Source organism: Carlito syrichta, unplaced genomic scaffold, assembly GCF_000164805.1.
Source record: "Carlito syrichta isolate Samal-C Ts95f unplaced genomic scaffold, Tarsius_syrichta-2.0.1 Scaffold308491, whole genome shotgun sequence".
NCBI classification, from domain to species: domain Eukaryota; kingdom Metazoa; phylum Chordata; class Mammalia; order Primates; family Tarsiidae; genus Carlito; species Carlito syrichta.
Genome location: NW_007252587.1, coordinates 912,630 through 932,914, shown reverse-complemented (window position 1 = coordinate 932,914; position 20,285 = coordinate 912,630). Strand labels below are relative to the sequence as shown.

The 20,285-nt window shown below is 37.3% G+C and overlaps 1 protein-coding gene across 1 annotated transcript in view; it reads left to right on the top strand.

Annotated features, from left to right (window-relative positions):
• Nucleotides 1–1,677: 1,677 nt before the first annotated feature.
• WDFY3 (WD repeat and FYVE domain containing 3) overlaps nt 1,678–20,285 on the top strand; it is a 257,771-nt gene continuing 239,163 nt past the window's right edge. The window contains exon 1 of the mRNA XM_008065474.2: nt 1,678–1,770. The gene's annotated coding sequence lies outside the window, so the exon portion shown is untranslated. The remainder of the gene's footprint in view (nt 1,771–20,285) is intronic.

Below are 20,285 nucleotides of genomic sequence, written 5' to 3'. Positions count from 1 at the left end.
AAAATAGTTTACCAAATGCTTGCTACGTGCCGGATCTTTCTCTAGACATTGAAGCACCACACAGCACAAAGTTCTTGCCCCTCATGGATCTTACATTTTTGTGGAAGGACATAGACAAACAGAAATAGAAGTGAAATAAATGAATGTTAGTTGGTGGCATTGGAGAACAATCAGGGGAATGGGTTAGGGAAATGCTTGGATATAGACTTGTTACAGATTTAAATAGAATTTTAGATAGGAGGGTGGATAGGAAATACTTTGCCTAGGAAAGATCTGAGGGTGAAGAGGGAGGGAGAGAGGTATGTAGAGATTTAATAGACCCCTCTTATCAGCTCTCCCTCTCTCTCTCCCTCTCTCAAAATATCTTGGTGTATGTAAGATTTTAGGACTGTGGGTAACTGAAACCATGGAAAGCAAAACCATGGTTATAAAGGGGAATACTGTAATACTTTTGGGATTCATCCATGTTATTGCATGTATCAGAAGTTTGTTCCTTTTTCATGCTGGGTAGTATTTGATCGTTTGGATATTCCACAGTTTGGATATCCATTCACTAGCTGATGGATATTTATGTGACTATCATGAATAAAGTGGCACAGTACAATAAGATATTTTTGAGAAAGAAAAGCTCATGCCTGTAGTCCCAGCACTTTGGGAGGCCGAGGCAGGAGAATTACTTTAGCCTAGGAATTTGAGACCCGCCAGGGCAACATAGTCTCTATAAAAAACCTAGTTTCTATAAAAAAAACAAACAATTACCTGGGTGTGGTTTTGAATAATTACCTGTCTATTTGAAGACAATATTGCTGATTTTGTTTGAACTATAATAGATCATATGATCAAATAGATTAATAAAGTTATGTGACAAAAACAAATAGCCAGATCAGAAAAGCAAAATGTTGCTAAAGAGGGAGCTCTTCTTAGGCATAACATTTTAGAGTGAGAAGGTCCTGGGAATCAGTTCAGGCTCCTTATTTTTGAATAAAGGAGCTTTGGGATCAAAGAAGTAATTGACTAAACCATAGAACGTTGAGAGCACAGTTAATAAGACCAGAAAGTAGATCTCATGGTTTATATGCTACTGTTTTCATATTGCAATACTTAATGGCAAATACAAGAAATTTAAATATCCTATGAAAGACACCCTAAATAACTTATGACTGGAGCATGCATGACCTTTGAGTGAGGTAGCAATTTTTAAAATTTTAATTTAGAATAAATCAATTCAGCTCTATACCATGTATGTCTTCAGATATGTGACAGATACATCTAGAGAAATAACATGATTATTTTCTCCAAAAGAGGAGGTCGTGTGATCTTTGATGTACAAAGGAATACTGGACTGGAAATGGCAACAGTTAGGTTCTAACTTGGCTCTGCCATTAATAATTGATTGTCATTGATTCTTTGCATAACTTCTCTGGGTCTCAGTATACTCATAAGCAATAATAGCTGAATCACATGGTCTATAGAGACCAGTTTTAAATAACTGTATTTTTAAATGGATTTTTAGTAGCAAATTTTATTTATCTTAAATAAAGAGTTATATGTTCCATTATTAAGCAAGTAAGGCATTGAGTAAGGAGATAGAGAATCAATAGAAAATGAATGACTTGTAATGCTGAGTCAGTTTATATTCTTAATATAAACTGAGCTCCCTTCCCACTTCATCACAGGTATAAAACTTCTTCACATCTGCTTCAGGAAGAAAGTGCCTGCCATTCCTATTGTTTCTACACAGGTTCATGTCAGCCCAGAGCAGAGAATCAGGTCAGTTTTAGGATTGTTTCATCTGCTGAAAAAGGAGGCAGGAACAGAATTGTGATGGTCTTTGCTGCATCATTGTGTAGCAGTGAGATTATTGAATTGTGATTCAAGAGAGCTGGGTTTCAATCCTTCTTTACCACTGATGGCTGGTAATGTTTGCAAGCCTTCTTTCCTTGTTGGCCTTTAAAATTTCTATACCAAAAAAGAGGTACACTAGAATAAATTATTTTCGGGTGATCCTTCCACCTCAGCCTTTTGAGCAGTTGGGACTACAGGCAGGCACTACCACAGCCAACTAATTTTTTGATTTTTTAATAGAGACTAGGTTTTGCTGTGTTGCCCTGGCTGGTCTCAAACGCCTGGGCTCAAGTAATCTTTCTGCCTGGGCCTCCCAAAGTGCTAGATAACAGGCGTGAGCTTTTCTTTCTCAAAATATCTTATTGTACTGTGCCACTTTATTCATGATAGTCACATAAATATACATCAACTGGTGAATGGATACCCAAACTGTGGAATATCCAAACAATGAAATACTACCCAGCATGAAAAAGGAACAAACTTATGATATGTGCAGTAGCATGAATGAATCCCCCCCAAAAAAGTATTACAGTATTCCCCTTTATCCATGGTTTTGCTTTCCACAGTTTCAGTTACTCACAGTCTAAAAATCTTACATACAATAATATATTTTGAGAGAGGGAGAGAGAGAACACTCATATTTATGTAAATTTTATTACATTATATCACTGTAATTGTTCTATTTTATTATTAATCTCTTGCTGCGCTAAAGTTATAAATTAAATTTTATCACAGGTATGTATGTATAGGAAAAAACATAGTACATAGAGGGTTTGGTACTGTGTGTGTAGCAGTAAGATTATGCATGCATCTGCTTGGGGTTGACCACTGCACACCCCAAAGGAGTACTGCTATACCTTATTATTAGCTATCTGCATTTAGTAGGAACAAGTCAGGTCCTTTTCATTGAACAAACTTTGTAATAAAGAAAGCCAACACTAAATGTTTAAATTACCATGCCCTAAACTGCAACTTGTCCAGAGGCATCTGACTAAAGAATCAGAGTCTATTCTGGGAAATATGATATTGAGTACTTAAAAGTTAGCCTTTCTTTGGAAGTTTGAATTGTAAAATATAAACCTTGGGAGGCAGTGGCATTCAGGCTTTCCATCACAAAGAATGGAAATGTGATGATAACCAGTTCCCAAAGAGACAGAGAAGAATGAGACAGACATGCAAAGGAGAGGTGTTGTGCTGAGAGCCTGTGGAAAATCTTATTGTGTTTAGGTTGTGAGTTCTATTGTGAGGTCCAGATGCATTTTTGTCCTTGAATCCTGTGGTGACCATGTTAGTTCTCTATTGATTGCAAGTAGCTCGATACAAATTCGTTTAACCAAAAAGGGGACGTTATCAGACTTTTGAGCTTATCCCAGGAGACACCACAATGATGGAAATGGAGCTGATAGGGTATATATTTAGAGACATAAGAAGGGATTTATTAGAAGAATTGGCTCACTTGATTGTGGAGGCTGAGAAGTCTCACTCTAGACCCTCCTAGGGAAGTCAGTAGCATGCCTCAGTTGAAGTCCAAGGCCTTAAAACCAAGGAAAATAGTGATGTAACTCTCAGTTCAAGGTAGGGGCAAGGATGGAGAAGGGGGATATGGTGCTAGTTGCAGAATCCAAAGGCTAGAAAACCTGGAATTCTGATGTTCAAGGGCAGGAGAAGAAAGGCATTCTGGTTCTGAAAGAGAGAACAAATTATCCCTTCTTCTGCCTTTCTTTGTTCTATCCTGGCCCCTTGTTGATCTCACGGTGCCAGTTCACATTGAGGGCAGATCTTCGCTACTCAGTCCACCTCAAATGCCAATATCCATTGGGAACATCTTCACAGACACACTTGTGGAAGCCCAGTCATTCTAATCACATGCCAAGCTACTTGGTTTTCCCTTCAGCAGAAAAGGAATGAACTCAGGTCTGCTGACCACTTTGCCAGCTATCTGGGTCATATCAACACCAAAATCAAAACCATTCAAGCATTTTTTCTTGGTTCTTTTTGTGATTTTTTTTTTTGAGTCAGAGGCTCACTCTGATGTGCATGCTCATAGCCCCTGCAACCTTGACTTTCTGGGCTCAGGTGATCCTTCCACCTCAGCCTTCCAAGTAGCTGGAACCACAGGCATGCACCACCTTGCCTGGCTAAATTTTTTTGATTTAATATGTAGATAAGGTCTCGCCAAGTTGCTCAGGCTGGTCTCAAACCATTGGACTTAGACAATCCTCTCTCCTCCTCCTCCCAAAGTGCCAAGATTACAGGCTTGAGCCACCACGCCCGGCTCTTTTTGTGATTCTTATTATGGAAGGCATTATAGTTGTGTTTCTAGAAGTGATATTTGACCTAGTTGGCATTCTCTGTATGAGTTAATCTATAAGGAGTGTGTGTGTGTGTGTGTGTGTGTGTTTGTGTGTAGCATAGGGAACATTTTTTTAGTAAATATAGTCTAAGAAAATCTCAAGTTCATTGAGAAAAGATTGTTTTAAAAAACTCCATTAGAATAGATGGAGCATATTTCTCAAGCATGTGATTATATAATTGAATTGTACAAGTGGTTGTTTAATTATAATTATTTGTGAATTACTGTAAGCAGAGAGCATACATTTTAGTAGGCAGTGAACAAATACTTCATTATTACAAATGATGAAACTTATTTTTAACTCTCAGTAGGTTTGGAAAGTGTAAGTCATACTGTACAGAAATTAAATGGGCATCGGTTTAATAGGACTTATATGTGGTATTCCTTTTTACTTGTTAGCAGGATTCAGTTTAGCAGAAGCTATGCATAAATTTAAGACTTTTTTTGGTACATACATAGTAGACTGGGGAATATATTCTTAGGAGGGGGAACCCCCCCAAAACTGGAATTACCTTTTTGGGTGGCAGGCCCCTTTTACAGTATTCCCTACTAGGTAAGTGCTCTAGGAACCCAGCCCATCAGCATTAGTGTTACTAGCGTTGTGAGAGACTGTTTTGGGTTTCAGTGAATTTTTTTTTTGAGATTCTTTCAACGTGTTTGCCTATTTCATGATGGGTGATTTATGAGTGCACCTGCCCACAGCTCCCTGAGTGTTCAGGGGTTTTTTACCAAAAAAAAAAAAAAAAAGGCATTACCCCCACCCCCATCCTTCTTATTCACCCATCTCTCCTTGAGCAACTTTTTTTGTTTGTTTGTTTCCCTGAATGAAAAAAAGTCCTCAAAGGGAAATTTTTTGCTGATGTGGAAGAGGTGAAACAAAAATGGCAGAAGCGCTGGAAGATATCAAAATTGATAAGGAAACAACTGATATTTGGTTTTTCTTAGAAAAAAACTCAGTTGCATTGGTTATGACAAAGGGAAGGTATTAACTTAAGTTCTTGGGATACTGTGTTATCAGGATATTGAGCTGAGAGTTTTATTTATAATAGGACTTAATTTTATTATGAAAACTTCTGGAACTGAAAGTCACAAATCTTTACAACTAGATTTTAGGCTGTAGACTGTGAGGAAATTGTTGCATATTTTATGGTTGAGAAAAATGTCATCCAGAAATGAAATTCTTCGTAGAACGTAGTCTTTCTAAAAACATCAAGAGAGTTTAAAAAGTTACGGGAACTCAGGAAAATATAAATGGGTAAACACACTTTATGGGCAGTTTAATGCAAGGTATAAAAAGTTTTTATAATTTGAAAAGAAAAGTTGCAAAATGAAAAGCAATACTAAATAGAGTAGTTTTAGGATTTTAAAACTTAATTCCATTTTCGTTCATGATACTTAAGATTTAGGACTTAGAAACACTAATCATCTTAATCACCACTTTATTTCCTGTTGAGAACTTTTTTTCTCCCCCAGAGACTTTTGATTTGTTGAATACAGCCTAACGTTGTATGTATCATTGAACTAATTTTGAAGCCCAAATATCCCTTAGTTGTTACTTGTTTTGAGGACAAATTATGCATCAGTTTTTGTCAACAGCATTATTAAAACTTGTAAAAAAATATTAAAAGCAGATATGAGAGTGAAAAACTGCAGTGTTAATACGTGTTTTGGTTAAGGTCTGAAACTTAATCATGTTGTCTAGTGTAAATCACAGTATTATTGCTTACAGCTATTTGCCTCAGGAAAAGATTTCCTAACTTATTTCCTCAACTGTAAAATGGACTTATTAATAGTATTTCATGGAGGAGTCAAAGGTTTAAATGTGATCGTGCTCATGAAGGGCTTAACACTGTCCCTGGCATGTAGTAAGTGAAAGCTGAGTTTATGTAAGCTGCTATTGTTGTTACAGGCCTCAACCTTAGTCCTTTTTACTTTAGAATTCTTGAAGGTTGGAATATAAACAAAATAATGTTCACAGCCAACGATAATATGTGTCCTTTAGTGTTCAGTTGATTGATTACATATTTTTATTGCATATTGACTTTATTTTTGCATTTGATCTTAGCCAAAAGCCTGAGAAGTGGTGTTTGCTTTATTTTTAAAAAATAGAGCTTGCATAAAAGGACAGGAGTTTAGAGGCATCACTTAAATTATTGACTTAGAAAGGAGCGGACAAGGGAAATACAGGAAATAAATGTGTTGGTTTTGCTTAGGTCAGGGTTTTAAAAACAGAACACTAGGCACAAGGATGGCATCTTTTCTTTTTTCTTTTTTTTGAGTAGGACTCTCACTCTGTCATCCAGGCTGGAGTGCGGTGTCACGCTCATGGCCACCGCAGCCTTGACCTGCTGGGCTCCAGAGATCCTTCCGCCTCAGCCTTCCAAGTAGCTGGAACTACAGGCGCGTACTACCATGCCCGGCTAATTTTTTCATTTTGTAGAGATGAGGTCTTGCCAAGTTGCCCAGGCGGGTTTCGAACCCGCAGGCTCAGGCAATCCACTCACCTCAGCCTCCCAAAGCGCGGGATTACAGGCTGAGCCACCGAGCCCGGCTTGATTCTTTCATCTTAGCCTTTCAAGTAGCTGGAGCCACAGGCATGCGCCACCATGCCCGGCTAATTTTTTGATTTATTGTAGAGACAAGGTCTTGTCAAGTTGCCTAGGCAGTTATCGGACCTGTGGACTCAGGCAGTCCTTTTGCCTCGTCTGCCTCTCAAATTGCTGGGATTACAGGTATGAGCCACCACGCCCAGCCTTCTTTTTAAACTTTGTTAACCACAAAGCCACTTTCTCTTGTTTTTTGTTTGGTTTCGTTTGGTTTTGTTTTGACATGGGGAAAGGAGTGAGAAACCGGGATGTCTATTCTCTTCATTGTCTTGTAAAGTTTGGGTCATTCCCAGTGATTGCCCCTTTCTGGTGCCTCTGTTTTATGAAGATCTCTACCAAAAAGCATCTGCATGTGTACTAATCTGGTTGTGAGATGACTGTGGCCACTTGGAACCATCCTGAGAAAGCTGAGCTCCTCCTGTTAGGAAAAAAAAAATATATGCCTAAATTAAGGAAAATGTGGAATTTAGGAAGAAGTCTCCTGCTAAAGAATATGTTTCTAATTTGGTCAGCTTTATCTGTTTAAGCACATTTTTTTTTGGTGCTTTTTGTAAATGAAAATGAATAATAAGAGTTTGTAATTTGAAAGTGTTAGACATATAAGTGATAAAAAGGAAGAAAGGAAACAGGGAACAAATTTGAAATACAAGCTCTCAAGCTGATTGTTATCTTTTTGTGTGTTTATTGGGGGAGGAACCTGAACAAGCCTAGCCTAGGATCTCATTTTGAAAGTAAAGATTAAGTATTTTTTATTGAATCAGAGAATTTTGTGAATATGCTGAATTATAATGTGAGTTAAGCAATTGCCTGATTTTAAAACATTCAAGAAAGGAAGTATAGGTTTAAAAAAAATTTTTTTTTTTTTTTTTTTTGAGTTGGAGTCTCACTCTGTCGCCCAGACTAAAGTGCAGTGGCCGCTCCCTGCCACCGCAGCCTTGACCTGCTGGGCTCCGGGGATCCTTCTGCCTCAGACTTCCAAGTAGCTGGAACTACAGGCGCGCGCTACCATGCCCGGCTAATTTTTTTGTTTTATTGTAGAGATGAGGTCTTGTTGCACAGGCGGGTCTCGAACCCGCGGGCTCAGGCAATCCACTCACTTCAGCCTCCCAAAGGCGCAGGATTACAGGCTGAGCCACCAAGCCTGACTTTTGTTTGTTTTTTAATAAACCTAATCATTTTGTGTTTTTGTATAAAAATTAGATTGTTTTGATCCTTTTCGCACAAAATAGCTGAAATCATTTATAATGGTTTTCCTCCTTCCCTTCTACCTTCACGTTTTTCCTTCCACATAATTTTTGACCTTTCAGTTTGATTCTCATGTTTGGTTTTGCTGCATGTTTTGTAGGAAGCAAATCATGTATCATGTGTTTATGATGCAAGAATTGTTTTTCTTCTTACCAGTATCTTTAGTTGTCTCTTAACTATGTAATTGCCTGATCAAAGCATGTTCAAAAAAACCCATGGGAATACATTGTTGTAGTAATCTATGAACCATTCATAGTTCAGAATTCAAACTTTTTGAGACCAGAGTTAAGTTCTGGTTTATTTCCTTTACCTTCTTTCAACATCAGTAGATAATCCTAATGCATTCTTGTTTCTGAGTAATTGATCATTTAAGGAATAAAGGCTTATTTTTGTAGTCCGAAGTTGTTGAAGGAAAGCCTCTACAAAATTTTAACAGAAAGCAGTCTATTCCTCATGAAGGAATGGTTTATTATTTTGGAGCCCCTACTATTGACTTAGATAGTATAGGAGATTAGAGTTCTCAAAAATATGGGCTTGTCTTCATCTTCCCTGGCTTTTAGATCACACATTTTAATGTTTTTTATTTTCTGCACCTAATAAAGAATGGCCCTATTCAGAATTCAGTTTTATGTTGTCACTGATATATTTAAAATCTATCCCTTTTACCTGAGTAATAGCTGATGATAATTAAAAATAATAGTATTAATAGCATAACATTTACTTTTCCTAGGTTGTTGTTGTCATTGATATTATTATCATTTGAGTTGGAGTCCTACTCTGTTGCCCAGACTGGAGTGCAGAGGCACGCTCACGGCCACCACAGTCTCGACCTGCTAATTCAGGTGATCCTTCCACCTCAGCCTTCCAGGTAGCTGGAACTACAGGCGTGCACCAGCACTCCTGGCTGATTTTTTGATTTATTGTAGAGATGAGGTCTCATCAAGTTGCCTGGGAGGATCTTGAACCCGTGGACTCAGGCAGTCCTTTCACCAGGACCTCCCAAAGTGCTGGGATTATAGGCGTGAGCCACCACACCTGGCCTCCTAGGTTATTTTTTAAAACATATATTACATCATTTATTTTTCCTAACAATCCTATGAGGTGGATTCTATTATTATTATTCTAATTTTATGCTGTTGGAGACAGGCAGGAAAAGTAACTTGTCCAAGGTCACAGGATTAGTAAATTGCAGGGCCAGGGTTCACACCCAGGAGTCTGGCTCCAGGGCTCATGCATTTAATGGCTCTGCTGTCCTGCCTCTAATACGTGAAGAAAGTCATCACTTACTGCTTTCTTTTCCCTAAAAGCACATCAAGCATTTTTACTATATTCGAATTTATATTTAAAGATGATAGCCTGTGAATGTTTATTATATTAAACACAGGTTTCAAACATTTTATTCTATTGCTGATAAAGTAAGAAAGTGAATAGTCATGAAAAAACATTTGGACCAGAATGATTTGTTCTCTCTTCTCAGGTGACCCTGTATAAGGTGAATATCCTATTTGGGGACAGAATCTGTTGATTTGTAATTGAATCCCAGGCTTTCCTATGTCCTAATCATATTTTTGGTATTTAGTATGCTCATTTAACTCATTTGTTTCCTTTGGAAGTTCACCTCCATATTTACCTTTTTTGTTTTTTTAATTTGAAGTTGTGTTGAGAACAATTATCCTGGTGCCAAATGCCATAGAATGCCTTAAACAAGGAAGTACAGCCAGGCTTCTGGGGAACTGGGTTTTTTTTTTTGTTTGTTTTGTTTTTTTTGAGTGCAGTGGCACGCTTTTAGTCACTGAAGCCTCAACTGCTCGACTCAGGCGATCCTTCTACCTTAGCCTTCCAAGTAGCTTGAACCACAGGCATGTGCCACCACGCCCAGCTAGTTTTTTGATTTATTGTAGAGCTGAGGTCTTTCTAAGTTGCCCAGGCTGGTCTCAAACTGATGGATTCAGGCAATCCTCTTGTCTCCACTTCCCAAAGTGCTGAGATTACAGGTGTGAGCCACCACGCCCAGTTGAACTGGGTATTTTTAGGTGCCTGTTCTCCCTTTCTTATTCTGTGGTTGCCTCTAGTCTTTGTTTTTGTTTTGCTAAATGGTGTTCTCTGTTTTCTTGTTGTATACAGTGGTCAGTCATGCTGTGTTCAGCTAGTTTATAGCCCCCCCTAGATAATTATCTTGGTTATGACATTCTAAATAGTAATTTGCTGTGTCTCATAATATGAAGGATGTCCAGCACTGTTCAATTAGCTGTTGGTAGAAGAGCCCAGGTACATGCTTACAAGAGTTGCCTATTCCGTGAGTAGGGAAAGGGCAGGTTCTCTAAGAAGAGGCAACCTGCAGACAGAAACTAAGTATCTTCAGCATAGTAATTGAAGAAAACTGTTATCCATGAAGAAAACTTTTGGGATTTTAAGTTTCTATATATTTTGAGGTTATTAGTTTGAGTTAGTTCTTTGCTTTTTCTTGCCTTTGTGGATGTTGGGATTTTGTGGCAAACTTATTTTCATAGCTCATTACTTAGGAGTCTGGAATGGGAATACACTTTAGTTCTAATTTAATAGTGGGAAATGGTATAAGAACATAAATGAATGAATTTTTCAGTCATATAGCAGTATTGTAAAGAAGATAGGTCTACTAAAAGCCTAGATCACTTTCTCTGAAGTATATTGTAGCAGAAAAATGTATGATAACTGTAGCCTTCTTTTTAACTTTTTCTTTAGGTTCATCATACTCCTTTCCTGTATTCTTGCCTAAGGGCTGAGTCTCTGAATAACTGGGCCTCTTTAAAAAAAAAAAAAAGTTTCGGCTACAGAATTCATAGAAAAGAACATCTTTGAGATTGTATAAGGTGTATGCAAATAAGTCACGAAATTATTTGAAAATATAACTTGCTTCTTCACTTTTTGTCTGCCTGGTAAGACATTTTAATGGAGAATATAAAACTGCATGGTTTAAAGAAAGATTTGTGCAGTACAACCACAAATTGTCACCTTTGGTAACATGGGGAAATTACATGGTTTTATCCTTAATGTATTGACGAAATACATTTGTTTATGGAAGAAAAAGAGCGGAGTTATAATATTTTGTATCCTTACAACCTGACTAGAGTGGTAATCTTAAACTTCAGCAGTTAGCACTTTGTAGACCAATAGGAAGTAGTTATTTCTGTTGTATCAAGAATACTAGAAATCTAAGGCTGGGTGCAGGGGCTCACGCCTGTAATCCAGCACTTTGGGAGGCCAAGATGGGAGGATTTTAGACCAGTCTGGGCAACATACAAATTAGCTGGACATGGTGACACATGCCCATGGTCCGAGCCAGAGGCTGAGGTGGGAAGGTCCTTTGAACCCAGGGATTTGAGATTGCAGTTAAGTTAGTATCCCAATACTGCATTCCAGCCTAGGTGACAGTGAGACCCTGTCTCAAAGAAAAAAAAAAAAAAGAATACTAGAAATCTAAAAACAAATGGAGACTATCCAATGGTTTAATTTTCCTGTACCTTTTAAAAAGCTGCCTTTGCAGCCGGGCTCGGTGGCTCAGCCTGTAATCCCGCGCCTTTGGGAGGCTGAGGTGAGCGGATTGCCTGAGCCCGCGGGTTCGAGACTCGCCTGGGCAGTGAGACCTCATCTCTACAATAAATCAAAAAATCAGCCGGGCGTGGTAGCGCATGCCTGTAATTCCAGCTGCTTGGAAGGCTGAGGCGGAAGGATCGCCGGAGTCCAGCAGGTCGAGGCTGCGGTGGCCGGGAGCGGCCACTGCACTCCAGTCTGGGTGACAGAGTGAGACTCCAACTCAAAAAAAATAAAAAAAATAAAAAAAAGCTGCCTTTGCATTTTGACTTTTTAAACATGAAGAAACATTTAATGAATAATGCAGAGAACATCTACATATATTCAGCAGTTACCAATGTATTGCTACATATATTCTCCTGTGTATGTAGATTTCATGGAGCAGTTGTGGTCTTGCTGAGCCATTGGAAGGTAATTTTAGACCTTATGACATTTCATTTGTAAATACTTTATAGTAGCATGTCCTAGAAATAAGGACATTTCTTCTACATGACCACTGTATTACCATGTGTAAGAAATTAACAGTAATCTCATCTATGTAGTCCAAACCAGTAGTCCCCAAATTTGTTGTTTTTTTTCAAACAACAGTCTGCTTAACGTCCACACATTGCATTTGCTTCTCTTTATTCTTTTAAAGTCTAGATTCATTTTTTCTATCCTTTTTCCTCTTGTTTTTTTTCTTTCTCTCTTTCTTCCTTTCTGTTTTTTAATGATATTGACTCTTTGAAGACTGCAGATCAATTTTCTTATAGAAACCTATGTTCTCTGTTTTTTTCCCCCTGATGTCTGCTAGTGAAGTTGGAAAATATTCCTGTCATGGGAGCATGAAGCCACATGAGATTAAAAAAAAATTTCTCAGGTAATTGGATAGTGACTAGAAGTAGTTATTGAAACAAATTAAGAGGTTTTTTTTCCAGATTAATGGAACAAAAGTTGAAAAAAGAATAGGAAAAGAAAGAGGATAAGGAGAATGCATGATACTAGGTGAGTTTCTTTTCTAGGTCTGAGAAGAATGCTGCCAGTAATTTAATGGGTATTGCGTTAAATCTGTAGATTGCCTTGGGTGTTATGGACATCTTAACAATGTTGATTCTTCCAATCCATGAGTATGGACTATTTTTCCATTTGTGTCATCTTTGATTTCTTTGAGCAGTATTTTGTAGTTTTCATTGTAAAGGTCTTTCATGTGTCTGGTTAGGAAGATGCCAAGGTATTTGATTTTTTTTTCTGGCTATTGTGAATGAGATTATGCTTTTTGTTTGGGTTTCTGTTTGCTTATTGTTGGTGTAAGGTGAGTTTCCTGATGAAGAGGGTAGAGGGTGGGGGAATCACAGTTCTCAGCACCTAGAGGGTTCCATGCTCATTCTGTGCTGGCTAACTGGTTGAATGGATGAATGGATTCTGTGCCCTGTAGGAGGCATAGTGGGCCCAGGTCAGCCTAACTGCTACTGGAAAAGCAAAGGAGGCCGTGTGCGTTAAGCCTTTGTAAATATGTTAGGAGATTTTCTGTGGAAGTACACATGGCATATTAATATATTATTCTCCTTGCACATTTTCAAGGGCAAATTTGGCTTATAGTGTGACTGTATCTGTACATTTTATCATGATCGTGTAGGTACTGTAGTTGAAAGTTACTATAGTGGGAAGAGTTTCAGAATCAGAAGATCTTAGGTCGAAATCCTGTTTCTGCCACATACTAAGCTGAGCAATCTTGTCCAGTTAGCTTAACCTCTGACTCTGTTTTCTCCTTGGTGATGATGAAGCAAATTAGTATAGGGGATAGAGCAGAGGCTTTGGAAGAAGCCAGACCTGTTTTTGTTATTTTTTATTTTTTTTTTTTGAGTTGGAGTCTCACTCTGTCACCCAGGATGGAGTGCCATGTGCTATTGCAGCCTCGACCTGCTGGACTCAGGAGATCCTTCCACCTAAGCCTTCCAAGTAACTGGAGCTACAGATAACGTGCCAACACACCTGGCTAATTTTTTTTGCTTGTTTTTTGTTTTTTAATTGTAGAGACCAGGTCTCTACAGGTTAGTCTCTTACCACTTAGTCTAGTACGCTTGGCTCAGGAATCCTCTGCCTCCCAAAGTGCTGGTGTTACAGAGAGCCACTCACTATTCCTGGCCTGGCAGACCTGTTTTTAAAGCAGCTCTTTTGGTTACTAGCATGTGATCTTGGGCTGCTTCTCAATGTTCTTTTTTGTAAAATATGGGATTAATAACATTTACTTAATGTGATTGTTGTTAGCATTAAAGAGATAGTCATGTAAAATGAACTAAATGTGGAGCCTGGCATATGGTAGTTACTTGGCATATGCTAGCTCTCTTCCCAGAGGGTTATTGTGAAGATGAAATTAAATGACCAAATAAATGTGAAATGCATTTGAAAAGAATAAAGTCCTATACAGAAAACTTAACCAATGCCTAGGAAATAAAATATGGATATAAAGCCATGTCCTCATTTTAGAATCTCTTCAGTGATGGTGTCCTAAAAAATATTATAAATCCTTGAAAATAACATTTCAGCAATCTGTTTTTAAAAAATAGAACAGTTACGCATAAGAATGTTGTAATTGCTTACACTTTTTGTGTAGAAAAATTATTTCTTTGATCTCTTAGGGCTGTGCACTAAAATCAGTGTGTCTATAAAAGTAAGTTTATAGCCTGAATGCTTTCCTTTTTGATGCATTTTAGAGGAATTTGTTTTTTTATAAAAATTATTATAAAAACAAAAAAGCTGATCACAGCTTTTACAGTTCGGCAGTAGGAAAAGGAATACTAGTTCATAGGGTTTAGGATCATTATTCTGATACTCAATTGAAATTTTCATTTTTGATGCTTGGAACATGGTGTCTGGAACTAGCTACTAAGAATATCTATTAGCATTACAGATTGGTATGAAATTCATTAAGCTGATTATCTTTTCTCCTGTAGGGCAGGTAAAATTTTACCTCCATCCTCCTCCGGGACTGGTTGGACCCAAGAATTAAGATGACATGTTAACAGCTGAAAAGCTCACAGATTTGTTTAATATGAGTTTTACAGTGGCACAGGAGCCCTCATAATGAAATGAGGACCCAAAGAAATAGCCAGAAGTGAACAGTTATATATCAAATTGGACAAAGAGCAGTAAACTTGGAGAATGCAGGGCTTGTGCTAGGGCAGCCAGTCAGGTAGACAAGTGACTGGGCAGATAAAGAGTACTGTAACAGAGCTTGTTTGTACAGATTTCCTTGGCCTCAGCTTTTTATTCTTGGTGATAAGAATGCTGTTTTCCTTCCAGTTCAGGAAGGCCATCTTTCACATGGGGATTTCCTCTCCTGCTTTTAAAATACAACATGAGGGGCAGAATGATCTTCTTGCACCTGCTGTTGTTAAAGTACTTTTAACTTAAATAGTCAGTATGCCAGAATGGCATTTTTTGGATGGCATATTCTTAACTCCTTTACCCAAAAAACTAAGATGATTTCCCTCTCCCCTATTATTTATAAAACCTAAAGAGGCAAACAAAGTACCTTAAGCTTAAAAAAACTCTTAGATGTTTCCCAGCAGATAAGTCAGACACTTCCACTTATAGCTGTTATTTCATTCTTTAAGCAGTACGTGTGGAGAGTAAATTAAATAACTTTGCATATAACATTTCTTGCTGTTCAATCGGCCATATTTACATATTTAGATCTATAGATTTCCAACAAAGGAGCACAGCTATAGGCAGAATTTTGATATTCTATTCTTTACTCTGTTTCTCTCTCTCTCTCTCTCTCTCTCTCTCTACACACACACACACACACACACACACACAGTTAAGGTTTTTAAGTTAAAGTTTGAAGAAAAATGTTATTTGTTATAAAAAGATTAAATGAATGTGATAATATTAGAACAAAACTTTTTGTGGGGAGAAAGGGCCACAGTGCAACTTAATCTTCATTGTTTCTGTTTAGTTTGTTTTCTTTTCCTTGTATAAACTAGAAAATAGCTATAAGAAGCAAGCTTTTTGTCCTGAGGAGCAAACTGATTTGATAAGACTCTTTATTATATATCTTGCCATCTGTTGTATTTTATATTCTTAGGGTTAAATATCAAGAAATGTTTATGTTTATAAAATATTTTATTTGTTTTTATTATGCAACTTGAAGTTCATCATAAAAGTTACCTAAACCTTTTACTGAGATATAAAATCTACAGGTATGGGTATGTAAGTAGGATATTAGAATTCAGATATAGATTTATAGTGCAATTTTTATATATAAAATACATATGTGTTATATACATATGCGGTTTTATATACAGTAATGTATTGTTATATATTAATACCTTGAATTGGAAAATTGAAAATCTAAAAATGAAAGCAATAGAAACGTGGTTCCATGATTGCTTATAAATGTTTTTCAGAACTCATAGAATATACTTTGGTTATGAATAATACTGTTCTCAAGTAACTTGATATACTGTCAGATATTGATAAAGACATAACAAATTTTCACTGGTTGTGTTTAGTTTGCTATTTTGCTAATAATGATTGAGAGAGGGCTATTTAATTGTTAAAATGTTCACATTTTAATACTAGACAGACTATGAGATTCTAAAGAACAGACTTTTTTTCTTTCCTGTTCTTCCTCTTACCTTCTTTATTTTTTCCTTCTCTACTTTTCAGTTCTCTGCCTTCCCATTATCTTCCTTTCTTTCTTTCTTTTTTTTTTTTGAATTGGAGTCTCACTCCATCATCTAGCCTGGAGTGCAGTGGCATGCAAATAGCCACCCCAGCGTCTACCTGCTGGGCTCCAGTGGATTCTTCCGCCTCAACCTTCCAAGTAGCTGGAACTATAGGCGTACACTACCATGCCCAGCTAATTTTTTGGTTTATTGTACAGAGGAGATATCACCATATTTCCCAGGCTGTTCTCAAACCCGTGGGCTCAGGCAATCCTCTTGCTTGGCCTCCCAAAATGCTGGGATTACAGGCTGAGCCACTGCTCCTGACCTATTTTCTTCCTTTCCGTTCCATCCCATTCCCTTCTTTTCTTGCCTTTCCTTTCCCTTCCTTGCTTTTAGTTACTCTCTCCCCTTTCCAGAGTTCTTATGGTGTTTGTGTAGGATGGACTGAACATATTGCTTGATAGTAGTTACTTTAAGATTGGGTTCAATAAGGCTGCAGTTGCTTTATGACTAAATCAATGGTGTTATACCAGTTTTTAAGTCTCTGGGCAATAATTTTTGCTTATTTGTTTCTCAAGATCAAAGCAATATATTTTTAGGACCAATTAAGACATACAAAGAGTGACACGGTCAGGTTTTATTTGGGGAAGGGCACTCTAGCAGTGTGTATAATGGCTTAGAGCTAAGACTGGAGGAAGGGTGATCTTTAGTATATTGCATCAGTAAATCAGATGAGAAATACCAAGTGATTAGACCCTAAACCAATTAGGTCTGATTAGAGAAAAAAGGACATATAAATGATATTCCCTTGGAAAATTCTCCTTTGGACGTGAGAGCTGTAGGAAAAGAAGGGAATGAATAGAAACCATTGGTAATCTAGGTTAATTGTCATGTTTCTGGTAGATGACTGGTTGGCAGTGGTCCGATTCAGCACGGGAATTATAAAAGAAGGAACAATTTTAGGGAGAAAAGTAATGTTAGTGTTAATAATAGTGTTAATTTCTGAGCATAATGATTTTTTTGGGAAATAATTTCAAACTTGCAGAAAAGTTGCAAAAATAATATAAAGAATATCCACACATACCCTTTATCTCGTCACCTGTTGTTAGCCTTTTATTACTTTTTTCTTTTTTTTTGAGTTGGAGTCTCCTTCTGTCGCCCAGACTGGAGTGCAGTGGCCACTCCCGGCCACCGCAGCCTCAATCTGCTGGGCTCTGGCGATCTTTCCGCCTCAGCCTTCCAAGTAACTGGAACTACAGGTGCGTGCTACCACACCTAGCTAATTTTTTGATTTCTTGTAAAGATGAGGTCTCGCCAAGTTGGCCAGGCGGGTCTCGAACCCACGGGCTCAACACCTCAGCCTCCCAAGGTGCGGGATTATGGGCTGAGCCACCAAGCCCGGCTTTTTTATTATTTTCATTGAACCAATTAAGAGTTACACTGAATATATCATAGCCCTTTGATTCTAAATACCTTGATTTAGATTTCTAAGAATACAGATCATCTCTTAAATTAAAACTTTAGTGGACTTAACATTCTTACATTACCTTAATTTACCAGTTTCCAATTTTGTCAATTGACCAAATAAATGTCCTTTATAGCAGTTTTCTACTCCTCCAGTATAGGAGGTAGTCTGTGATCATATATTGCATTTATATGTGATTTTTTTTTTTTTTTAGTATCCTTTAAACTGGAATGATTCTTCAAACTTTATCATTTATTACATGGACATTTAAAAAAATATCTAATCATTTTCTCTCTTTTTTGAACAGCATGTTTTTCAAATTTTTGATTTGTTTGATGTTTCCTTCTTCTTCTTTTTTTTTTTTTTTAAGTCAGAGTCTCACTCTGTCTCCCAGGCTGAAGTGTAGTGGCATGCTCAATGTCATTGCAGCCTCATGCACTCAGGCGATCCTTCTCCCTCAGCCTTCCAAGTAGCTGGAACCACAGGCACATGCCACAACTCCCAGCTAATTTTTTGATTTATTGTAGAGATGAGGTTTCTACAAGTTTCCCAGGCTGGTTTGGAACGCTCGGGCTCAGGCAGTTCTCTTGCCTCTGCCTCCCAAAGTGCTGGGGTTACAGGTGTAAGCCACCACACCCAGCTAATGTTTCCTTTTGATAAGATTTCAGATTATGAATTCCTGGATGGAATATTTCATAAGGAATGTGACTTTCTTAACATGTCTTGTCTGGAGGTGTCTTGTCATGTCCCTCATTTGGGATGGAAATTTTGACCATCTGTTTCACTGATTTCTTCACTATGTCGTTAACTATATGTTCTTTGCAGCCATTTAGTAGTCTGTGAGGAGAGAAGCACATTAAAACAATTAAAATACGCTATTTCTCATAAAATTTCATCCCCTATATGTAGCATTCATTGATGGTTATGGTTGTAAAATGGTTTTATTCCTACTCCATTTCTCCTTCCACATTTACCAGTCATTACTCAGCATTCTACTGTACTTATGAGCCCTTTTCATTACTGTCCTTAAATAATTTAGTGCTCAAATTGTCCCAGATCTTAGCGGTGGCACCTTCTTCATGCTGGCTTTTACATGCCCCCATCATTTTTTTTTTTTTTTTTTTTGAGCATGCCATTATTTCATTCTTTACAATAAAAAGGCTAATCTTGTGCCTTTAATGGAGTCAGTCACTCCTAGGAGTCCTGATAAGTGATATTAGAAGCCAAGATCTGGACACTTGATTTGTTCATTACTGCTGGGTAGCTTTGCTTCTGGACCAAATCAGGGAACACTAAAAAAAAAAGGTACCTTTATGTGAGTATACACATATATATGTGTGTACATGTTTACATGTATCTGTCCATGAAATAGGGATATATATTTTTAAAATGAAAATTCATATTGATACCTCCAGTTCTCCTTTTTTCTATAGTGATATATGTGCTCCCAGCAGTACCAACATTTTTGCTCATTGCTGTAAATTAGTATAATCTAAAATATTTTCAGAATTATTTCACTTATGTCACTAAAAAACAAAAAATAGAAACAGCACCCTATCCTGATAGATAACCAACCATAGTATTTCAGTTTATCTTTCCAATATTTCCTTTTTTCCCCCTTTCCAGTATTTTAATAGTGATAAGTAGATATGTGTGTTTTCTTATCTCCCCCCCCTTTTTTTTTCTAACACAAGGTAATGTACTGCCAGTAGAAGCATTTTGACACTTGGCTGTTGGCACTGAAAAATATGCCCTGGGAATTATCCCATATCAGTTCTTAGAGATTGTCATCATTCTTCTGTGTGTATGTATACAAGTTTATTCATCCTGTCTTCTATGCTTATATAGAAGGTATTTTAGATATTTTACAGTTATATGGTGCTGCAGTAATTAACCTTGCATCTTTTCTTACTGTTGGAAGTTTATCTTCAGGATAAATTTGAGTGGATTACTGTGTTGAAGTGGTAAGTGCATATGCAGTTTTGCTAGATATTACCACATTCCTTCCATAGGGGTTGTGCTGTTTTGCATTCCAGCCAGCAACGTATGCAAGTGCCCGTTTTCCCACAGCCTCACCAAGAGAGTCTATTGTCAAGCTTTTGAATTTTTGCCAATCTGAAGGGTGAGGAAATAGTATTTCAGTGTAGTTAGAATGTGCAGTTTCTTATTAAGAGTAAAGTTTAACTTCTTTTCAGATCTATAAGAGACATACACATATGGGGGAAATGTCTATATATTTATTTTTCTATTTTTCTCTAGGAGTAGTTTTTTCTCCTTTGATTATAAAGCTCTTTGTTATGAATAGTAGCTGTTTATCTGTAATATATGTTGCAAATATTTTCTCACTTGTCTTCTGAACTTGTCTATTGTGGTTTTTGCTATTCAAGGTTTTATTTTTATGTAGTCAAATTTATTAATAATTTTTTTATTGCCCTGGCATCTTGAACCCTAATGAGTTTGAAATGAATTTGTTGTTTTTAACAGGAAAAGAGTGAGTTAGTTATTTATCCAAAGAAATAGCCATATTCTTTGAGCTTTATTTTTCA